This window comes from Erpetoichthys calabaricus, chromosome 3 (assembly GCF_900747795.2).
Source record: "Erpetoichthys calabaricus chromosome 3, fErpCal1.3, whole genome shotgun sequence".
NCBI classification, from domain to species: domain Eukaryota; kingdom Metazoa; phylum Chordata; class Cladistia; order Polypteriformes; family Polypteridae; genus Erpetoichthys; species Erpetoichthys calabaricus.
The window spans coordinates 49,847,871-49,872,324 of NC_041396.2; the positions used below are offsets into that span (position 1 = coordinate 49,847,871).

Below are 24,454 nucleotides of genomic sequence, written 5' to 3' on the forward strand. Positions count from 1 at the left end.
CTTCCAGGGTTCATCAGAGAGGATCTAATGCATTCGTTCTCACGGACAGCAGGGGCAACTGCCTGTATTCCAGCATCACATTTCTGCCACAGCACAAAAGAGTGAGACAGTGCTGTTCTTGTAAGGAAAAATTCCGGTATACAGTAAATGTACCTTGAAGATGTCCCCTATTTAAGGTCACTAAAGTCTGCAGGGTGCAGGGACACTGGAAGCATCAGCAGTTTGGTCATGATGACCCCTGCACCCAGAGAAAGGTTACCCCTTTGCACCTGACTTGATTTTGTGCATGGTTGAAAGTAACCACAGTATTAGGTTTAAATTATTGTTATTCCAGAGGCACTTTGATTCCAGGTATAGGAGGCAAAAGCTCACCTCTGGGAGAAGAGGCCCTGGATGTTAGAGAAATAATTAGAATGTTAGGAGGGGAGATGTGTTTGTTGCTACTATGTAGGTGGGCTAGTCAGTCAATCACAGAAAGATTCTGTTTTGTTATACCTTTAACTGAGTAAAGGCATCACAGAGCTCAAAGGTGCAATATAAGACTTTCCAAACATTTGTAGAATGCCAAAGAAACGGGCATTATTTTGGCCTATAAAAGTAACTGTATATTGGAGTAGATTGACAGACAGAGCTGATAATATTTGGTCTGCACATCCTCATTGTAGGTACAGAAGTGAGAAAACAGAATATTCATTAGCTTTATCGGTGTAAAATATGAGAAGGAAAAGTTAATTAGTCACAAAATGAATGTTAAAACTCATCAGTAGACCCTGGGAGACGGTTTCAGAGGGAAGGAGTCACAAAGAAGCTGCAAACAGTGTTAACTGATCATTTTTAATATGAAATTAAAATTGTGAAAAGTTTGGTATCAGAAGATCTTGGGAATCTCTCAGGTTACAGGGAGGCTTGGATGTTCCTCAAGGCTCTGGATGTTGTAGGGCTGTCTTGATTGACACGTCTCTGCAACATCGCATGGACATCAGGGACAGTGCCTCTGGATTGGCAGACTGGGGTGGTGGTCCCCCTCTTTAAGAAAGGGGGACCGGAGGGTGTGTTCCAACTACAGAGGATCACACTCCTCAGCCTCCCTGGAAAAGTCCTATTCGGGGGTTCTGGAGAGGAGGGTCCGTTGGATAGTCGAACCTCGGATTCAGGAGAAACAGTGGACCAGCTCTACACCCTTAGCAGGGTCCTGAAGGGTGCATGGGAGTTCGCCCAACCAGTCTACATGTGTTTTGTGGACTTGGAAAAGGCGTTCGACCGTGTCCCTCGGGGAATCCTGTGGGGGGTGCTCCAAGAGTATGGGGTACCGGACCCCCTGATAAGAGCTGTTCGGTCCCTGTATGATCGGTGTCAGAGCTTGGTCCGCATTGCCGGCAGTAAGTCGAACCCGTTTCCAGTGAGAGTTGGACTCCGCCAGGGCTGCCCTTTGTCACCGATTCTGTTCATAACTTTTATGGACAGAATTTCTAGGCGCAGCCAGGGCGTTGAGGGGGTCTGGCTTGATGGACTCAGGATTGGGTCACTGCTTTTTGCAGATGATGTTGTCCTGTTTGTTTCATCAGGCCGTGATCTTCAGCTCTCTCTGGATCGGTTCGCAGCTGAGTGTGAAGCTGTGGGTTGGGAATCAGCACCTCCAAATCCGAGACCATGATCCTCAGCCGGAAAAAGGGTGGAGTGCCCTCTCAGGGTTGGGAGCGAGATCCTGCCCCAAGTGGAGGAGTTCAAGTATCTCGGGGTCTTGTTCACGAGTGAGGGAAGAATGGAGCGTGAGATCGACAGGCGGATCGGTGCGGCGTCCGCAGTGATGCAGGCGCTGCATCGGTCTGTCGTGGTGAAAAAGGAGCTGAGCCATAAGGCAAAGCTCTCAATTTACCAGTCGATCTATGTTCCTACCCTCACCTATGGTCATGAGCTATGGGTAGTGACCGAAAGAACGAGATCGCGAATACAAGCGGCTGAAATGAGTTTTCTCCGCAGGGTGTCTGGGCTCTCCCTTAAAGATAGGGTGAGAAGCTCAATCATCCAGGAGGGGCTCAGAGTAGAGCCACTGCTCCTCCGCATCGAGAGGAGTCAGATGAGGTGGCTCGGCATCTGATCAGGATGCCTCCTGGACGCCTCCCTGGTGAGGTGTTCCGGGCACGTCCAACCGGGAGGAGGCCCCGGGGAAGACCCAGGTCACGCTGGAAGGACTATGTCTCCCGGCTGGCCTGGGAACGCCTTGGGATTCCCCCGGAAGAGCTAGAAGAAGTGGCCGGGGAGAGGTAAGTCTGGGTATCTCTGCTCAAGCTGCTGCCCCCGCGACCCAACCTCGGATAAACGGAAGAGGATGGATGGATGGATGGAAGTCATTAGAAGTATTTTGAAGATGATGTTGGACATCATCATCGAAAGTATATATCTCTGCAGCCTGTAGCTCCAAGTTAGTAGAGCCCAGTCCAATGAACAGCAGTACAGTCTACCTGCAGACCACCAGAGCTCCGCTTGGTTGCGGTTTGGTTAAGAAAGGTATAACTGGGCTTCATCTGCATATGACTGAAAATTAATTTTATGTTTTCTAATGATAGTTTCCAACAGAAGCATATAAAGTGAAAACAGTAAAGGTCCAAATAATGAGCCCTGTGGGTCACCATATCTCACTTCTGAGTATAACAATGGAGTACTGTCAGCACATTTCTGTACATACTGGTAACAATTTGATTAATAAGAACTAAACCAGGCAAGGACAGTGCCTCAGCGCCCAATGTCATCTTTCAGCCTGTGTAATAAAACAGAACGGTCAGTGGTGTTAAATGCTGCGCTTAAATCTAACAACATAGTTACTGTGGAATTTCCTTCATCAAAGGATATTAGAATGTTATTTACAACAATTGTTAGTGCTGTTTCAGTACTATGACTGGTACATAAACGACTGTAATTTCTCAAATAAATCCTGCTGCATAAGTTGAGAATGAAGCTGAGTGGAGTCTGTTTTTTCGTGTATTTTAGAGAAAAATGGTACATTCAAATTGTGTGTATAATGAGAGTATGTGGGCCTCGCTGTGTCTTTGTAAGCAGAAGTCTGATAACTGACATCAAGTTAGGATTCTGATTGGACGGCTGCTAGTGGAGTTGTACTAGCTATCTGACTAATGTAAGGAGATCAGTGGCCAGCCCAGACATGCTGGAGGAGTTGGATCTCGCAGCTGCTTTTGGAATTGCCCAGCCATCTACTACGAGGAACTGGAGTCTTTTGAAAACTCAGAACTCAAGGCTTCCTTTTATAGATTACAAACTCTGAGTCCTTAACCAAGACCAATAGTTTTAAAAATGGGTAGCTCTCAAACATTTGACTCCTAGATTTCCCATTAAAGATTCTTCACATTCATTTTTTAGCTAAAGCAATGTATCCATGTAATACATTGGATGAAACTGCTTAGCTGCAACATTGCAAAGCTGACATATTGTTAACTGCTCAGTATAACGTATTTACACTGTGAGCTTCAGATGTTTAAGTTGCACATGTTTTTTGCATTAAGTATTGCTTGAGAACATTGAATGCAGTAAGTGATGTAAACAGTACCCATTTGGAGCACATTATAGACAGGTTCAAACAAACTTCCACACAATATCTAATGTTGCCAGCTTTGGTAAACTTGTAACTGAACCATTCAAAAACCAGGAACACTGACAATTGCCGGTCCTTTTTTGATTTTAATCGGTTTATTGTGTAGCAGATGCTTAATGATTGTATTGTTGAAATGTATATTTGTATGTAGTTCAGTCTATTCCTTTGATGGAACAATAAAATGTCTGCTCATAGGTCCCATTTTAATCTCAATGATGAATCAATTACTGGATCACAGAAATAATAAAAAAAAACTTCCATTAACTGATTAAAGAGGAGGAAGGCATCCATAAATATAATAGCAATACGTATGTGGAACTCATTGTGACCTTTCACAGGTTATTTTTTTTCTTGCTCTTTTCTATGTTGATATTTTAGATGCAATTTAGAATTTTAGAGTTAAAATCTGAAGTAATTTGTGGAATATGGGAATGAATGCAGGGTTAAATAATTTAAAATATTTACCTTTTGTTTGCATTAAAATTATAAAGTCATGAATGAATTTACATCTAATGAAAGTGTTTTTTTAATATTATGTCAATAAGAGAAATGCATTTAAATTATCTAAATACGTTTATGCTGTTTTTACCATTCAGAATATTCTAATCTCCAAATATTTAGGTGCTGTATATTAATAGTAGGGCGGCGCAGTGGTGGCGCTGCTGCCTCTCAGTTAGGAGACCTGGGTTCGCTACCCGGGTCCTCCCTGCGTGGAGTTTGCATGTTCTCCCCGTGTCTGTGTGGGTTTCCTCTGGGCGCTCCGGTTTCCTCCCACAGTCCAAAGACATGCTGGTTAGGTGGATTGGCGATTCTAAATTGGCCCTAGTGTGTGCTTGGTGTGTGGGTGTGTTTTTGTGTGTCCTGCGGTGGGTTGGCACCCTGCCCAGGATTGGTTCCCTGCCTTGTGCCCTGTGTTGGCTGGGATTGGCTCCAGCAGACCCCCGTGACCCTGTGTTTGGATTCAGCGCGTTGGAAAATGGATGGATGGATATTAATAGTACGTTTAAATATAAAGCATAGGAGGATATGATCGGGACTGGGACTGCAGCTCATTTTACTCCATTCAGGACAGAAGTAAATTGTAAGACATCAGTGGCAACCTTTTTTTTTATCCTATTGGAACAGGGCAATTATCACCAAGGGGTACTATCCCCCATAATTGTGTAGGGAGCTCAAAGTAAGGCACTCCTGGGGTCCAGAGTCAGTCATAGACTGATTGATTTGGAGTTCAGGGTGGAGTAAGAGTCAAAGACTTGACTGGCAGGAGCAGGAAAAGCCGGGGAAGGGTCACAAAAAGAGTTTGGTAAAGGGAGGTCAAATTGTAGGTGGGCAAGGACGTGAGGCACCTTGCAAGACAGAAATGAGTGGAACAGCTTTACTAGTTGGGCAGCAAAGCTTTGTACTTACTTGTTTATTTATACTTTGTATCTCATTGTATTTGTGTCCTTTGCTGTGTTATTATTGTTAATAAAGCACCCTCTTTTGTATCACAGCCTTATAGATTTATCTGTTGATGCAGCTATGTCATAAGGCAGATATGTGCTTATTTCTTAAATCCCAATTAGGAAATCAGATATAAAATAACTTGACATGGGGGTAATGCAAGATTTATTAATGGACACTTTTAGTATTATTTGCTGTTGTCCAGTGTTAGTCTCTATAGACACCTATTCTACACAAAGTTTTATTTCCATTCTGCATGAAAACATGAGATTAAAAGGTTTTTTTCTCAACCACCAAGACAAACTAAATAAGGTAAGTAACATATAGCAAAATATATCAATGTTGGGTGAAGTATTCCTTTAAGTCTCCTTAGTCCTCAGAGTTGTCCTTGAGAGGTCATTAGGAATAATGAATTTTTGATCATGTCTTCAGACTGCATTGCTGTTTTTCCTGGACAGATGAAACAACATTCTTAAAGGAAAAGGATGGATATACTGACCTAAAAAACACATTTCTCATCTTTTATCTTGTCTCATTTTTTATGCATATACAAGTGAAATTGTAATGCCGATGTAAATAATGGAGAATGTACAAACTCCATAACAATGACCAGGCAAGGAATTTGAAACTTGGATGTATGAGACAACAGCATTACCCACGATGCCACTATGATATGCATTTTAAAAAAGTAGCATTGTGTAAAAGAATTGTTTCACAAACTAGTTTGGTAACTACTTTATAGTTAATAAAACTCACAATAAAGAAAAAATGACTTCATTGAGTCCAGTTTTGCATATTAACGTAAAAATTGTTAATATACAAATTTAAGGTTTTTAAAGGCAAAACCTGCTATATTGATAATCAATATAACAGTGACGACAATGATGATGAAGGTAAAAAAAGTAGGTACATCATGTTTAAGGTCTTAAATCAGACCTCTGAGGTGTCAAGGTTTTTAAGAGGCTCTGGCTTAGTTCTCTGATACATATTCTTCTTCATTGTATGGAGCCCAGTGGACAATTTAATCAACTAAATGCTGTCTGTGTATTTGTTTAGATGTATCTTTAGATATAAATTCTGAAGAAAGTATACAGGAATGTTGCCAGATATATTTAAGATAATTACTCAAATGGGAGAGAGATGTCAAGTGAGACCTACTTTTAGAAGAATGTGCTGTCAAGGACAGGAATCCCTGAAAATTTGTTGTAATCAGCAGTTTTTCTCATGTTGTACATTGGGTTTTAGTCTTCGCAATATTGTATATATAGTATAACAGTTCAAAGAACTTGTGTAGTAAAATATTCTTTTTGCTAAAAATGAAACCTCTCGAATAAGTGGTTCATAAAACTAATTACATTTAAATAAAAAAGACCATTTAAAATGCAACTTTTATGCATTTATTCTCAAAAGCTGCACTTTATATGAAAAAATCAAATATCAGTGGCATGATGGGACAAGAACTGTCCCTAATATTATGATCAACATATCAAAAATACATTTCTCACTGTAATATAACCATTAGACTGTTATTGCTATAGTCCTCGCCACCTCAGTTTAGTTCACTTGGATGTATGAATTTTTGCCATTTGGCCATTTAGTAAGTCACTGTGTAAGGTTTTTTTATATTAAATTAATGATGAACATTTACCTGGGAGTTGAGCATTTGCCCCTACTTAAAGCTGTCACTGACTTTCCCTTCAGAAACAGTAAAAACTAAGATGCTGCATGGGTCTGAATTTTTAATGTCATTTTCAAATTGAACCATCCTAATTGCCACTAACTCTTACATGCACACTAAATGCTTTGTCTCTAAAAATTCTGTTGTGCTTGTACTCTCATCTGCACTTGAACCTGTGGGTTTAAAAGTGTACAGGAATGATATTTTAATATCACTTCCACCCAAATTCTACTTTGTTCACACTTGAATCTTTTGCCCACAGAAAACTTCAGTCCACCTCTCACCTCTAAAATAACATTTGCTCCATTAACTATTAAGTTGTATCCTGTGGGAACATAATCTTCTAGTGAGCATCAATACTGGACTTTTATCTGGTGTCTGACGTCTGGTCTGAGGGTTCAAGGGGTCGACAGTGCCTCTATTGTCACACCACCAAGTAACATTTGAGGTTGGTCTGCCAGTTGGCAACCATCTTCTATGTCCTCTCGGTTGCGAGAAGGAGATCATTATACAGTATCTGCCAAATAATATGAAGAGTTAACGACATGTGTTTCGCCCTTATTGGGGCTTGTTAGGTGTACGCACTTTTGCATCACCTTACGAGGATCGAACATCGGAAGTCAGCACCTGAGGCAAAGCCTCTGGTTACGCCACAGCGGCTGGTTCGATTATTTGACATATAAATGTGTAACATGACACTTTTAATTATAGGGGACCTTTTTCCTTCTTTACTCCTTATGTGTTGGATAACCATAATATAAATACTCCTTTACAAAAAGTGCAAGGGAGTGTCACTTTGGAGTTTCTTTGTGCAGTTAAACATGACATTTTTAGAAAGAAATGTTGTCTTTGTGTTATGTTTTTAGGTAAAAGATGAATGATATTTGTTGTATTTACGCATTCTGAGACCAATGACATTTTTTGTATAATGTATATATTATGAATTTTATTTAATTAATATAAATTATATATATTTAATTTTGGGTTTATTTAGTTTTCTGTAAATCTGTTTTATATATTTTATATAAAATCTTTCTCTCTATCTCGTCTGTCTGTCCGTCAGTCTGTTGTTGTGTGTGTCATAGGTGGGTCTGCAGTTTAGCATGTGAAGGTGCTTGGATAAAGGCACCTGCATGAAGTTGTATGTTCATTTTCTTTTTTTTACTGATTTTTTTTCACTTTATAGTATAGGCATAGTTGTTCACTTTTTCCACTTTTCATTTTTTCTGTGCACTTCCTTAATTGATTACTGCTACTGTACCATACTTTGGAGGTAACTACAACTACCCATGAACATGAGAAACTTAGCAGGACACATGGAGTTAAGATCACCTTTGATTCTATGGTCTTAGCAGAGCAATGTGTTGCTAAAATTGCTAGGGTGGTGGGTTGTAAAAATATTAAGTCCACTTCCCGAATGAATAAAGCAATTGTTGTTTTTTCTTAGTTAGGAAAATTTTGTTCAGAAGTCAGTACTGGAGGGGATTGTAATAAATGGAGCCCTGGATGTGTCTTTACAGTAAATGAGATGGGTGAGCTGACAGACACTGGTATAGACCCCGTTCCAGCTGATGGACAAAATCCTCCTACTGCAGAACACATATTATTGCAATCACAACTGGAGGGAATGGCTGAAGTGGGGTGGACACGGCTAATGGAATGGAATGGCTAATGGAATGCAAGTTGAACAGGAATAGGCTACTCCACAAGTACATGGAACAGGAAATAGAAATCAATGGAGGGTGTTGAGGCTAAACGGGTGAGCAAAATGGCTCCGCTAAAAAATCTGCCTATCCACCAAGGCTTGGGTGTGGTCTGTTTACAAGAAACATACTGTACACTGACATACATAATCAGCCAGAGTGACAGAGGGACTGGGATGGCACAGGTTTTTTAGTGTTAGTGGAGGGATTGCAGTTGTCTTTAGTTAGTTTTTTATTCCATACTCCAAGTCCTTCTTTGAAGTTATTAAGGGGAGTGTGTTAAAAGTCAGCATGCAAATGGGAATATAGGGAACTTTTATGCTTCTCAAGTGGATCAGGTATCCAGGAAGTTGCCTTGGAGGCCTTATCCATTAATCACAAAGGACAACAAGGATGTTTAGCATAGTATCCCTGAATCAAATGAAGGACCATACCTGATCCTCAACTTTGATTAATAATAGCCTCAGGTTTTGATTTAAAGGTTCTTTGAATGTAGATTTAAAAGAATGATACAGACCCTAACCCTAATCGGCAAGAAGGAGAAAGGCTAGGGACTGAACAGATTAAAGAAAGACTGATGGTAAAAAAGGAGGCATTTTTTAAATTATTGTTTTTGGTAAGTGGTAGGCAAGTTGGCCAGTCATCCCATTAGATTAATAGTGGGCAGAGTTCTTGGTGGCAGCCACAGTGGGCAAACACAGGCAATCAAACATACATTAGTCTTTGTAATGACCCATTCTATTGTGGGGTTGTAAGAACAATAGTTCTTTAATAAATTGTACATTAAAGGAGCACTTGTTGTCACTTAATAGTTTCAACTTTGTTTTTATTATTTTGAACTATGAGTTTATGTTCAGTGTTTTTATATTTATAGATTTTATTGATGCCTTTAGAAAAAAATATCTGTCTGTCTGTCTGTCTATCAAACCATATTTTAATTATCTTTATTCTGGATCCCCGTCAATACACATTTAGCACCTCATGCTGCTGCTGCTGCTACTACTAATATGGATTTTAGAAAGCAGCAATAACTCATGCCATCTATAGTTTATTTTGAAGTTTCAGTCACTTCACAGTACTAATAATTTAAATACTTAACTGAGATTTTGGAAAAAAAAAGGTAATCTTAAGTTGAATAACCACTTTCATAGTATTAGTACAAATGTATTTTTTGCATATTTTATGAATACTTGCACTTGTTTTTGATGGATTGAATGACAAGTATTTGTTTATTTAGGGTTACTGCTATTACTGTGATTGCAGTGAGACATTAGAGTAGAGTAAAGTTGACTCAGAATTTTCAGGTAACTTGCATCCATAGCTATATTCTTACAGTGTGGCTAGTTATATATTTACAGAAATGAAAACTGAAAGGAACTGCTTTCTACAAGACCATTTGAGGTTGTGTTCAATTGTGTGGATGGAAGCCTTAGATATTGGTGGGATAACACATGAATGTAACAGGAACCGAAGATAACGGTCAATTTGGTTATAGGGCTCCAGTAATGGAAAAGTGGGTAACGATCTCCAGCAAACATAAAGGGTTCCAGATATTTTGTTACGATAGCACTTCTTTATTGTCCCACTATTGTTACTAATATACCACTAGTAAAAATCACAAATTTTTTAACCAATTTAAACCTAAATGGTATCAAAGCTGCTCTTAAGCTCATAATATAAATTAAAATAATTAGATTTTTATACTGTTAGACCCTTCATTTTTGTTTTTTCTGATTATTATACAACTGTAGCATGTGTTTTTAAATTAATAACTGGAAGCATCATGCTGCAGGACTGTTGGTGATGTGGAAAAGCTGTTATTATGAGACTGACTATTGTGAATCATCTAATTGTCTATAGATTGTATACACCATGATTATCCCACTGTGTTGGACTAGCTACAATTTGCTGGTACAGAATTGTTAAATGGTAGTCAAAATGTCAAGCCTAATACATATTCATTTACACTTATACAATAGTTTTCAGTTGGAACCATTCTAAAGACAATGAAATAATGAATTTTAAAGCATTTGAACTGTAGTCTGTTTTTGGCTTTTGCAGAATGTTGGCCACTTTTCGCCAGTGACAGTGACCAGCATGATCAATGTGGCATTTAAAAAAAAAAGTAATAGCATTAATATGCAGTCTGTGCAGTATTGCAAAATAAGTAGCTGTCTCTGATGTAATGAATTATGCATCCCTTTATTTAGCTGAAATGCTGTACTTTGATGTGATCGATACCTTGGGGGGAATGTACGTCACTTTGTTCAGAACAGAAGCTCCTGACATTTTGTAAAGAATGGCTATAAGGCTGCTTTCCGACAGCTCAGTCAATCTGATTTTCAGAACAAATTTATTTCGACAGGCATTGCATTTGTAAAGTTGGGAAGGGAGAATCTTCAATGAAGTTTGGTTATTTGCCAAGTTCAAAGTCCTCCTCTCTAGCATGAATGATCACTCATCTTTGGTTCATTCATCATTTTTCCCCATTCATACTGCTTTTGTTTTTATCTCTTTACAAGTCATTACTGTGATCTTTACTTGTTCACCTTCTCTATATCAGTCCTTTTGATTGCTCACAAAACTAATTCTCAGATTTTTACAACTATAAGAGTTTGTTCGTTATTGAATCTGAAAAGACAAGAGTTAGTCTGAAAAGAAAGAATACTTATTTTGTCTTCAAATGGACTTTTATCAAATATCCTTGCACACATCAGTAAAGTAATATACAATAATTGACCCCTTTCACTTCTGTCTTGAGATATTTACCCATATTTGTTAAAGTTATTCTTTAGCTCTTTCTTCATTCTTTAACTTTTATTTACAGGAAATTAGACTACCATCTAATGTGTCCCCTTCTGGAGGCCCCGTAATGAGCAAGACCTCCATACACAGGCATATGCAAGACTGAATTCTTCCTGTGCTAGACATTTCCATTCTTTTCTAAGGTTACCATTAAACTCTTTTATATTATATCTTAACTAAATAAGGGTACTTAGGCCCATTGCTTGTTTTCTAAGTGTCAGTTTATGCTCTTCACAAAGAAGAATTATGCATTTTTCTTAGTATTTTAGAAAATCAGCTACATTTTTATATTATGAAGCCTGTGCTAATTACTTAATGACATATTTGGTCAATTTTTAATCCATATTATAGCAAGTCAGGTATTTCAATTTCATTTGACCTTTTCCATAGATGGTGGCATAGCTGTTTGGGCTGAAACTTCCTAAATCCAGCAGTCTATATGAGAATGTCACTCCTAGATGCCAGCTCTGTAGAATTTCTTCTTATGTCTCTATGGCCTTTCTACCTGTTATTCTGATTTTCCTTCTGCATCCCAAAGACATGGATATTAGATTAACTGGTGGTACTAAGTTGTCTTTGTGTGTATTTGTGTGTGAGTGAACCCTGTTATGGAATGGATCTGATCCATGTCACTTTTCTCTCTGGTGCTCATTGCTGCTGAGGTTATGGCTCCCAGAAAAACTGAGTAAGAGAATCTGAGAATATATGTAATGGCTAATTTCCCATAGTTTAGAAGAAGTCTAAAACTACTTGATTAATTTAAATGAAGTAAATAAGTAAAGTTCAATAAAATGCAGGTATTCAAATAGTGTGGATATAAAGCAGTACTGGTTACAGCTCAAGGAGTCTTTTGAATATCTGTTTTCCATTCATGCATCAATTTTTTCTGTTTTTCTTTAAACATTTATGTGCAGACATCATACCTGTTTATATGTTTATTTAATCATAAAATGCTGATCAAACCTATCTAATGATGCACTGATAATTCATTTTGCCCTCACTATCATACTTTTCTTCTAGATGTTGTTTCAGTTTACTTTCAAAACACTTTGAAGACTTTAACAAAACCTATTTAAAACTATGCCTCACACTTGCAATACAAATATCCAAAAAACTTAAACTAAAAGTGATCTTCTTTTATCTATGAAAGTTTTCTGTCTTCCTGGTCATAAGATATATCCATCCATCCATTGTCTCCCGCTTATCCGAGGTCGGGTCGCGGGGGCAGCAGCTTGAGCAGAGATGCCCAGACTTCCCTCTCCCCGGCCACTTCTTCTAGCTCTTCCGGGAGAATCCCAAGGCGTTCCCAGGCCAGTCGAGAGACATAGTCCCTCCAGCGTGTCCTGGGTCTTCCCCGGGGCCTCCTCCCGGTTGGACGTGCCCGGAACACCTCACCAGGGAGGCGTCCAGGAGGCATCCTGATCAGATGCCCGAGCCACCTCATCTGACTCCTCTCGATGCGGAGGAGCAGCAGCTCTACTCTGTGCCCCTCCCGGATGACTGAGCTTCTCACCCTATCTTTAAGGGAAAGCCCAGACACCCTGCGGAGGAAACTCATTTCAGCCGCTTGTATTCGCGATCTCGTTCTTTCGGTCACTACCCATAGCTCATGACCATAGGTGAGGGTAGGAACATAGATCGACTGGTAAATTGAGAGCTTCGCCTTGCGGCTCAGCTCCTTTTTCACCACGACAGACCGATGCAATGCCCGCATTACTGCGGATGCCGCACCGATCCGCCTGTCGATCTCACGCTCCATACTTCCCTCACTCGTGAACAAGACCCCGAGATACTTGAACTCCTCCACTTGGGGCAGGATCTCGCTACCAACCCTGAGAGGGCACTCCACCCTTTTCCGGCTGAGGACCATGGTTTCGGATTTGGAGGTGCTGATTCTCATCCCAGCCGCTTCACACTCGGCTGCGAACCGATCCAGAGAGAGCTGAAGATCACGGCCTGATGAAGCAAACAGGACAACATCATCTGCAAAAAGCAGTGACCCAATCCTGAGCCCACCAAACCGGACCCCCTCAACACCCTGGCTGCGCCTAGAAATTCTGTCCATAAAAGTTATGAACAGAATCGGTGACAAAGGGCAGCCCTGGCGGAGTCCAACTCTCACTGGAAACGGGGTTCGACTTACTGCCGGCAATGCGGACCAAGCTCTGGCACCGATCGTACAGGGACTGAACAGCCCTTATCAGGGGGGCCGGTACCCCATACTCTCGGAGTACCCCCCACAGGATTCCCCGAGGGACACGGTCGAATGCCTTTTCTAAGTCCACAAAACACATGTAGACTGGTTGGGCAGACTCCCATGCACCCTCCAGGACCCTGCTAAGGGTATAGAGCTGGTCCACTGTTCCGCGACCAGGACGAAAACCACACTGTTCCTCCTGAATCCGAGGCTCGACTATCCGACGGACCCTCCTCTCCAGGACCCCTGAATAGACTTTTCCAGGGAGGCTGAGGAGTGTGATCCCTCTGTAGTTGGAACACACCCTCCGATCCCCCTTCTTAAAGAGTGGGACCACCACCCCGGTCTGCCAATCCAGAGGCACTGTCCCTGATGTCCATGCGATGTTGCAGAGGCGTGTCAGCCAAGACAGTCCTACAACATCCAGAGCCTTGAGGAACTCCGGGCGTATCTCATCCACCCCCGGGGCCCTGCCACCAAGGAGTTTTTTGACCACCTCGGTGACCTCAGTCCCAGAGATGGGGGAGCCCACCTCTGAGTCCCCCAGGCTCTGCTTCCTCATTGGAAGGCATGTTAATGGGATTGAGGAGGTCTTCAAAGTATTCCCCCCACCGACCCACAACGTCCCGAGTCGAGGTCAGCAGCGCACCATCCCCACCATATACAGTGTTGACACTGCACTGCTTCCCCTTCCTGAGACGCCGGATGGTGGACCAGAATCTCCTCGAAGCCGTCCGAAAGTCATTCTCCATGGTCTCCCCAAACTCCTCCCACGCCCGAGTTTTTGCCTCAGCAACCACCAAAGCCGCATTCCGCTTGGCCTGCCGGTACCTATCAGCTGCCTCCGGGGTCCCACAACACAAAAGGGTCCTGTAGGACTCCTTCTTCAGCTTGACGGCATCCTTCACCGCCGGTGTCCACCAGCGGGTTCGGGGATTGCCGCCACGACAGGCACCAACCACCTTACGGCCACAGCTCCGGTCAGCTGCCTCAACAATAGAGGCACGGAACATGGCCCATTCGGACTCAATGTCCCCCACCTCCCTCGGGATGTGGTCGAAGTTCTGCCGGAGGTGGGAGTTGAAGCTACTTCTGACAGGGGGCTCTGCCAGACGTTCCCCAGCAGACCCTCACAACACGTTTGGGCCTACCACGCCTGACCGGCATCCTCCCCCACCATCGAAGCCAACTCACCACCAGGTGGTGATCAGTTGACAGCTCCGCCCCTCTCTTCACCCGAGTGTCCAAGACATGTGGCCGCAAGTCCGACGACACGACCACAAAGTCGATCATCGAACTGAGGCCTAGGGTGTCCTGGTGCCAAGTGCACATATGAACACCCCTATGCTTGAACATGGTGTTCGTTATGGACAATCCGTGACGAGCACAGAAGTCCAATAACAAAACACCGCTCGGGTTCAGATCAGGGGGGGCCATTCCTCCCAATCACGCCCTTCCAGGTCTCACTGTCATTGCCCACGTGAGCATTGAAGTCTCCCAGCAGAACGAGGGAGTCCCAGAAGGTATGCCCTCTAGCACCCCCTCCAGGGACTCCAAAAAGGGTGGGTACTCCGAACTGCTGTTCGGTGCATACGTACAAACAACAGTTAGGACCCGTCCCCCCACCTGAAGGCGAAGGGAGGCTACCCTCTCGTCCACCGGGGTAAACCCCAATGTACAGGCTCCAAGTTGGGGGGCAATAAGTATACCCACACCTGCTCGGCGCCTCTCACCGGGGGCAACTCCAGAGTGGTAGAGAGTCCAGCCCCTCTCAAGGAGATTGGTTCCAGAGTCCAAGCTGTGCGTCGAGGTGAGTCCGACTATATCTAGCCGGAACCTCTCAACTTCGCGCACTAGCTCAGGCTCCTTCCCCTTCAGAGAGGTGACATTCCACGTCCCAAGAGCCAGTTTCTGTAGCCGAGGATTGGACTGCCAAGGTCCCCGCCTTCGGCCACCACCCAACTCACATTGCACCCGACCTCCTTGGCCCCTCCCATAGGTGGTGAGCCCATGGGAAGGGGGACCCACGTTGCCTCTTCGGACTGTGCCCGGCCGAGCCCCATGGGTGCAGGCCCGGCCACCAGGCGCTCGCCATCGAGCCCTACCTCCAGAGTGGGGCCCCGGTGACCCGCGTCTGGGCAAGGGAAAACGCCGTCCAAAATTGTTTTTCTTCATAGGAGGTTTGTTTAACCGCTCTTTGTCTCATCCCTCACCTAGGACCAGTTTGCCTTGGGTGGCCCTACCAGGGGCATAAAGCCCCGGACAACAGAGCTCCTAGGATCATTGGGACACGCAAACCCCTCCACCACGATAAGGTGACGGTTAAAGGAGGGGGTCATAAGATATAGTATCTTGTAATAGTGAGTTAAAGGCAACTGAACTTGCTGTACAATCTTGAAACTGTTTTGTCATTAATCAGTTCATTTGAATGGTGGGAAGATTCTTAACATTTGAACCTTTGTTGTAAGTAGTTAACAATGCTGTCGTTACATCTTTGCCAAAAACGTTTCACCCCAAGTCACAGTTTCAGTCACGTGACTCTAACCTATCAGGTAGTAGTCATAACATTTTTAGTCCAGTGGTTTTACCCCAATTTATTCCTCCAGTCATGTATTTAAAATGTGCCTTTAATAAACAAGACTAAAGGGTTCAATCACCCAGTGGATTTTTAAATGCTGGGGAATTTCCCACCATTCATTTGAGCTGATAAAATCTCTTAAATATATGGCTAAATGCTATCAAGATTATATAGCAAGTCCAGTTGCCTTTGACTTTCAACTATGAGATGTAGCTTTCTTTCCAACGAGAAATAAGTTCAAACTCGAGTTTATTATTATGTGTAAATACTACAATTAAATTCTTATTTGCATGTCCCCCATGGTTACATATATTTTATATTATTCATACTGTTGTTCTTCTATCCATCCATTCATTTTCTAAACTCACTTATCCAGAGTAGGGTCTTGGGGAAACCAGAGCCTACACTAACAAGTAACAGGCGTAAGGCAGCTTACCAGTCCGTGGCAGGGTGAACACATACACACACTAGGGACAGTTTAACAGCAGGCATCAATAAAATCTATCTGTCTGTCTGTCTATCAAACCATATTTTAATTATGTTTATTCTGGATCCCCGTCAATACACATTTAGCACCTCATGCTGCTGCTGCTGCTACTACTAATATGGATTTTAGAAAGCAGCAATAACTCATGCCATCTATAGTTTATTTTGAAGTTTCAGTCACTTCACAGTACTAATAATTTAAATACTTACCTGAGATTTTGGAAAAAAAAAAGGTAATCTTAAGTTGAATAACCACTTTCATAGTATTAGTACAAATGTATTTTTTGCATATTTTATGAATACTTGCACTTGTTTTTGATGGATTGAATGACAAGTATTTGTTTATTTAGGGTTACTGCTATTACTGTGATTGCAGTGAGACATTAGAGTAGAGTAAAGTTGACTCAGAATTTTCAGGTAATTTGCATCCATAGCTATATTCTTACAGTGTGGCTAGTTATATATTTACAAAAATGAAAGCTGAAAGGAACTGCTTTCTACAAGACCATTTGAGGTTGTGTTCAATTGTGTGGATGGGAGCCTTAGATATTGGTGGGATAACACATGAATGTAACAGGAACCGAAGATAACGGTCAATTTGGTTATAGGGCAATTCACTTAACCTACATGTCTTACTTTGAGGAAACCCATGCAGACATTGGGAGAATATGCAAATTCCACCAGGGATCACCCGGGAAGTGACCTACCATGCCGTCCTACTGTTGTGTTTATGTTACATTTTTAGCTATGGCTTACTTCTACAAAGTTGACAAAATCAAATTCCATGCATCTGTCGGTGTTATGGTTATAGCATTAATTATAGCATTACATATAGGCAAAGTGGAATTCACAATTGCTTATTAGCACAAAATGGGGTTTCAGTGGAATACACATTCACTGCAAATGAAAAGAATTACAATGTATGGTAAATCTCAGTTTGTGACAAATCATGTGGATAGAAATACCAAATAGTGGATCAATGCGGTAAGAGTCACCAGTTTTGACTTTTGGGTACATTCATGAAACTGCCACTCCTCTGTATTGACATTTTTTCTTCTTCTATGGATTATTGTTAAAGTTATAAGCGTGGCCCTTGTATGCAATGCAAAGTCACATGCTGACATGAAAATATACATGAGTACATACATTTTGTGTTGTTATTTTTCTACTAGGACATCACTCCGGACTAGAGAGTACTTCAATATTTACTCATAAATGATTGTTCTTGTAATGGCCACAGGGTGGCAGCTGGAACACCAATAGCTGTTGAGCTCAATAACACAGATTTTAAATTTAATCATTAAATGTTTGTGGTTTTTGCTCCTTTTAAGGAAATCACATTGAACAGTTGCATCTTACAAGATAATTTCCTTTGAATTGTTTATATTCTTTTATTTTTGCGTGTTTTAATAGTTGCTTTTTTACATGGTATAGTATAACCTTGAATTATCTCTCATACTAAAATAAATGTACGGTTTTAGTATGTAAATAGATTTGTAATGTAATTCCAAAATGTACTGTTTGACTTGTGAGTTAGTGTAGGTTTAAACAGAAACTGTTTAAATAAAGAAATAGTTTATATATATATATATATATATATATATATATACTGTATATTCACGCTAACTATATAGTCTGATACTTTAAGCAGACAATTTTTAGGTGTCTTCAATCTTATAATAATTTTAAGTGATTCTTCTTATCGCTCATTCAGCCACTTTAAATGGAGAAATTTATTTACTCACCTATTGTGTCACTGTGTGTGCCACACTAAACATGGAAAAGAGGTAACGGGCAAGTGTGGTCAATGTAAAGGCTCCAAAGAGCTTGATGTTCCCATGAAAGCTGTTGTCAATATTATAAAGATGTTTTAAGATCCATGGGATTTTAGTCAACAAAACTGGACATAGCAGCAAGAGGAAAATTGCCACAAAATTTTAGAGAATGATTGTTTGAATAGTTAATAATGAACCAAGGAAAAGTTTAAAACCAGTCCAAGCTGACCTTTAAGCTCAAGGCTCAGCAGTTTCAAGTTGCACCATCTGTGGCTTTCTGAATGAAAATGGGATCCAGGGAAATATATAAAGGGATGGCTGCAGTTGGCCAGAATGCCTGTTAACAAGCCACAGTCCTTCTGGGAGACTTTTCTTTAGACAGATGAAACAAAATTACAGCTTTTTGGTAAATCACTCTGATTTATGTTTACAGAAAACATAAAGCTTTCAAAGAACAGAATACTATTTCTATCATGAAATACGGAGGGGGCTTTGTTTTCAGGTTGCTTTGCTGCCTCTTTGATACTGTACAGGGCACAATAAAATCAGAAGACTGTCAAGTCATTTTGGAATGAAACATACAGTCCCATGTCAGAAACCTGTGTCTCAGTAACAGGTCTTGGATCTTCAAGCATGATAATTACCCAAAGCATAACTCCAAAACTGCCCATGAATAGATGAGAAGATGGGCAATTCTGAAGTAAACTGTTATGAGTCCTGATCTAAATCCCATTAAACATCTGTGGAAATAGCTGAAACTCTAAACAAAAACTTTACTATATACAGTACATCTGGAAAGTATTCACAGCGCATCACTTTTTCCACATTTTGTTATGTTATAGCCTTATTCCAAAATGGATTAAATTCATTTTTTTCCTCAGAATTCTACACACAACACCCCATAATGACAACGTGAAAAAAGTTTACTTGAGATTTTTGCAAATTTATTAAAAATAAAAAAATTGAGAAAGCACATGTACATAAGTATTCACAGCCTTTGCCGTGAAGCTCGAAATTGAGCTCAGGTGCATCCTGTTTCCCCTGATCATCCTTGAGATGTTTCTGCAGCTTAATTGAAGTCCACCTGCGGTAAATTCAGTTGACTGGACATGATTTGGAAAGGCACACACCTGTCTATATAAGGTCCCACAGTTGACAGTTCATGTCAGAGCACAAACCAAGCATGAAGTCAAAGGAATTGTCTGTAGACCTCCGAGACAGGATTGTCTTGAGGCACAAATCTGGGGAAGGTTACAGAAAAATTTCTGCTGCTTTGAAGGTCCCAATGAGCACAGTGGCCTCCATCATCCGTAAGTGGAAGAAGTTCGAAACCACCAGGACTCTTCCTAGAGCTGGCTGGCCATCTAAACTGAGCAATCGGGGGAGAAGGGCCTTAGTCAGGGAGGTGACCAAGAACCCGATGGTCACTCTGTCAGAGCTCCAGAAGTCCTCTGTGGAGAGAGGAGAACCTTCCAGAAGGACAACCATCTCTGCAGCAATCCACCAATCAGGCCTGTATGGTAGAGTGGGCAGACGGAAGCCACTCCTTAGTTAAAGGCACATGGCAGCCCGCCTGGAGTTTGCCAAAAGGCACCTGAAGGACTCTCAGACCATGAGAAAGAAAATTTTCTGGTCTGATGAGACAAAGATTTAACTCTTTGGTGTGAATGCCAGGTGTCACGTTTGGAGGAAACCTGGAACCATCCCTACAGTGAAGCATGGTGGTGGCAGCATCATGCTGTGGGGATGTTTTTCAGCGGCAGGAAATGGGAGACTAGTCAGGATAAAGGGAAAGATGACTGCAGCAATGTACAGAGACATCCTGGATGAAAACCTGCTCCAGAGCGCTCTTGACCTCAGACTGGGGCGACGGTTCATCTTTCAGCAGGACAACGACCCTAAGCACACTGCCAAGATATCAAAGGAGTGGCTTCAGGACAACTCTGTGAATGTCATTGAGTGGCCCAGCCAGAGCCCAGACTTGAATCCGATTGAACATCTCTGGAGAGATCTTAAAATGGCTGTGCACCGACGCTTCCCATCCAACCTGATGGAGCTTGAGAGGTGCTGCAAAGAGGAATGGGCAAAACTGGCCAAGGATAGGTGTGCCAAGACTTGAGGCTGTAATTGCTGCCAAAGGTGCATCGACAAAGTATTGAGCAAAGGCTGTGAATACTTATGTACATGTGATTTCTCAGTTTTTTTATTTTTAATAAATTTGCAAAAACCTCAAGTAAACTTTTTTCACGTTGTCATTATGGGATGTTGTGTGTAGAATTCTGAGGAAAAAAATGAATTTAATCCATTTTGGAATAAGGCTGTAACATAACAAAATGTGTAAAAAGTGATGCGCTGTGAATACTTTCCGGATGCACTGTATAATGACCTCCACAGATTGAATATTGCATAGGCTAAATAATGATGAAATAGGTGATTATCATGTATAGAGGCAACACATAACAACTTCTGTTCCTTAAAGAAATAGTCCACCCAAAAATGATACTTTTCATGTTAGTTACCCCTGGTAGTTTGTAATGATGGGCAAGAAAAAATTTTAATCTCATGTTTTCATGGAGAACTGAAGTAGAAATATTTCTGATTAACATGGAATGACAGTAAACAATATCAAAAATTTTAATGAAAAAAATTTCATTTTACTTGTGTTGCATAATCAGTATGTTAAGTCATTCTGTCATATACTTTTTGCTATTGTTAAAATAACATATTGTTAAATATATATATCTCCGGAAGAGGAAAATAGTTCACAAACAGGCCTCCCATTCACATAGGATTGCACTTTTGATTTGAAGACAAGACACTTGACCAGTGAATTAGTGGGAGAGGTGGGTAAGTAACACGCAAAATAAATATTTTTGGGTGGAATATACCTTTAAAATGTGTCCTAGTAAAGTAGGACGGCTGAGGTTTTAATAATACTGTTTGCATTTCTAAGGCAAGTCCACTTAACCACCCTCAGTAGTGCTTTGCAGTCCTGATCTGAAAAGGTACCATACCACAGTGTTACACAGCCAGTGAGCGTGGACTCCCATGTGCACCTGTACAAGTTAGTGAGCACAACTGGAAACATCTGTTTATTCCTTAAGCAATTTACATAATCTTAGAGTGTCAAGGACATTTATATCATGTGCCTGTGACTGCTGTTACGACCTGTAGAGTTCCAAAGCAAAAATAACTCCAAAAAATACTCAAAAATGGCCAATAGATTAGGAAACCATCAACCCTATCAGCTAGTCCGCTGAAAGAGAAACAAAGAATCTTTATAAATAAAAAGATTTATTTATACAAAATGCTCTGTGGCACAAAATAAGCTCCAAGAAGCACAAGACAAAATGATACATAAGACAGTGCCTTCAAACTAGGCAATTTTTAAAAGCAAGCATCATCCAAATACAAAATCGAAGAGACAAATTCAAAAACAGATCTACAGGTCTCAAAAAGTTGAGAATATCACAAAAGCACAGGAATAATATCAAATCCAACTAAACCCACCACACCACAAGCACATGCAGAATGGAACATAAGGGACTGTGGGTTGTCCTCAAACTTTATAGTGCTGAGGGCAGATCCTTGACAGTGATGGGCAAGTGTTCCTACCTCTCGAGGAACCACACACAAAACAAAACCAACAACAGAATACACCTTCAGATAAGGAATCTATATAATCAGCACTGTTAACATAGAATATAACAAAATAAACATAAAAACAACATTTGAACACCTGCCTGAAATATAATAACTGCCAGTTGAGTAGTGTGACTTCTTGTGCGAATCATTCATAGTGGTCTGCAGCCCACCAAAACAAAATAAGGCAGGTTTGATTTTGTCCTAAGTGAAAGGGGCAGGCTTAGGTTGAAGTACAGTTTATATAGTGCGGCCACAAGGAGAGGAGAAGAAAGTGGGTATTGTGGAACCTGCAAACACAAAACAGGTGTGTTTGTCTTGCCAAAACAAAAAGCAAAAAAGAAAAAGACAGTCAGAGACTGGAAAACATTTATGCAGTCACTGGTGCTTTTAGGCAGCTTGTCATTTGGCTGTTATAATGCGCAGATTTTGAGAGCATTTTCTGTGCACCAAGAAACAAAGTTCTTTAACTCATAACTTTACACTGTCTCATCCAACATGTCAATACACCCCATTAGTGCAAAATCACCTGAGAATTTCTGCAAGTGACATGACCTGGTGTTATATTTGTAGTCCAAGGTGTACAGGCTAAACAGAAACAGTGTTTTTCTGGTGTTGCTGCCATCTACATTACAGACACAGTCCTTGAGTATTACAAACTGTGGTCTGCCAGACAAATAGTCCATTATCCAGGACACCATGGACTCATTCATATGCTTATCCCTGAACTTACATCTTAATGTGAATGAGTGTATGGTATTGAAATCATAGGAGTATTCAAAAAACAGAATCCTCAAAGGGCTGCCAGCTCTGACCAAATAGAAAGGAATAAGCCCTGTGAAGCAGATTCATAATTGCATATTCCCATCCAATCTTAGTCCAATATGGAAACTGCCATAGGTCCGAGTGGTCTTTCACAAGATGACTTATATAGTCCAAGACTAGAATCTAGAAGGTCTTGTTGATGTAATATGTGGTTACAATATAAAAAAAATCAATCTATGCAAGAATTAAATGTTTAAAAGTTCATGTAAATATTTTGGGACTGTCATAAAGAAATACAGGAGCAAGGGGAAAGCTAAAATGGTAGAGTAAATAAGAGAATGTGTTAAAAATAATAAGATGAATAAAATAAAATGTGCAGATGAAAATATCTAATCTAATAAATAAGCATATATGCAGTTCACACACACTTTTAGATATTTTGATGCATTGGTACAGTATCATCATACATGCCACAGTGAAATATAATGGTATAAAAACCAAGAACATTGTGTTCGAATACAAGGTTCCTGTTTGTGATGCAGTGGGTGTTTTTGATTTCTAGAAGAGTCATCATAGATAAAACCTTTTAAAAATGGCATTTACTTGGCAGTGTTTGCAAGATTTAAATCAGTGATGCACAAGTTCTGGATGGACATTTCTTGGCCCAAAAATAGTTTCTGTTTAGCTCTCTCAAATAAAATTATGTTCGTGCGTAAGTGGCAAGTGATTTTTTTAAGACATGTTATGGCCCTAGGATTTTTTTTTAAATCTTTTTAAAATTCTGCCACAATAACATTTCCAGTTAATAGTTAACCATATAGGTGCCCAGAAATGTATTCATATGCATACATTATATAGCTGTGAAAAGATAAGCATTACAAACAGGACAACCATTTGTGCTGGTAGAGTATATTATTATTTTGAATTCTAATCTTATAAATGCATTGTGTGGGGCTTGATTTCATTCATTTTTAAAGATTTTTGTACATAAATAACAATGAAGTGCAGTGCATGGATGTTGCACAGTGGCTAAAATTGTCAGTTTCTGTGATATGAGGTACCATAGCTAGAACATACTGTATTGTGAAAGTGTTTTGACTAATTTTGGGGCTAATTAACACATTCTTGCATTTATCTATTCTCAGAGAACCTATCCTGGCAGCATATGGAGAAAGGCAGGAAGCAACCACAGACAGAGAGACAGCCTTCACAGCCACACTCAATACAATCATATTGAGAGGAGTACACACAAAAAAGGCATGCAGACATTGGGAGAACATGCAAACGCCACACAGACAACGATCAGGCCAGGGCTTATACTCCATATGAAGCAGCAGTGCTCAGAACTATGCCATCATCTCTCCCAAATAATGCTTATTTACTGCAAATTAAGTTTTGGTTAAACAAGCCAAATTGAAATGAAATGTTAGGCAGATGTCAAGTAAGACTCCAAATATAGTCATAGAGAGTGATTAAATAATTTTCTACTTTATTTGATGATTTGTATTATACTAGTCTCATAGGCAGGTGAGCAGAGACATGTGTGAGGTATTATATATAGACGAAGAAAAAAGGTGCATAAATTTCTACTAGATGTTTTACAATATATTGGATAAACAAGTATATAGATCCATATGGAAAGATAGAAAAGTGCAATAAAAAATGAAAAGGTAAAAAAATGATTCAAAGAAAAATCACTTTTCGGTTTTAGTACTCTGAAAATTTGAATTTGTTATACATTAAGGGAAAATTATTTCCTCTAAGATCTTTAAATA

At 40.5% G+C, this 24,454-nt stretch overlaps 2 protein-coding genes across 5 annotated transcripts in view; one reads left to right on the forward strand and one right to left on the reverse strand.

The window, feature by feature from the left end:
• The window catches only part of LOC127527285 (uncharacterized), a 193,446-nt gene extending 175,065 nt beyond the window's left edge, over positions 1–18,381 (reverse strand). Inside the window, exon 1 of the mRNA XM_051925493.1 lies at positions 18,243–18,381. The gene's annotated coding sequence lies outside the window, so the exon portion shown is untranslated. The remainder of the gene's footprint in view (positions 1–18,242) is intronic.
• mpv17 (mitochondrial inner membrane protein MPV17) overlaps positions 1–24,454 on the forward strand; it is a 309,255-nt gene that overhangs the window by 211,541 nt on the left and 73,260 nt on the right. The window lies entirely within an intron of this gene.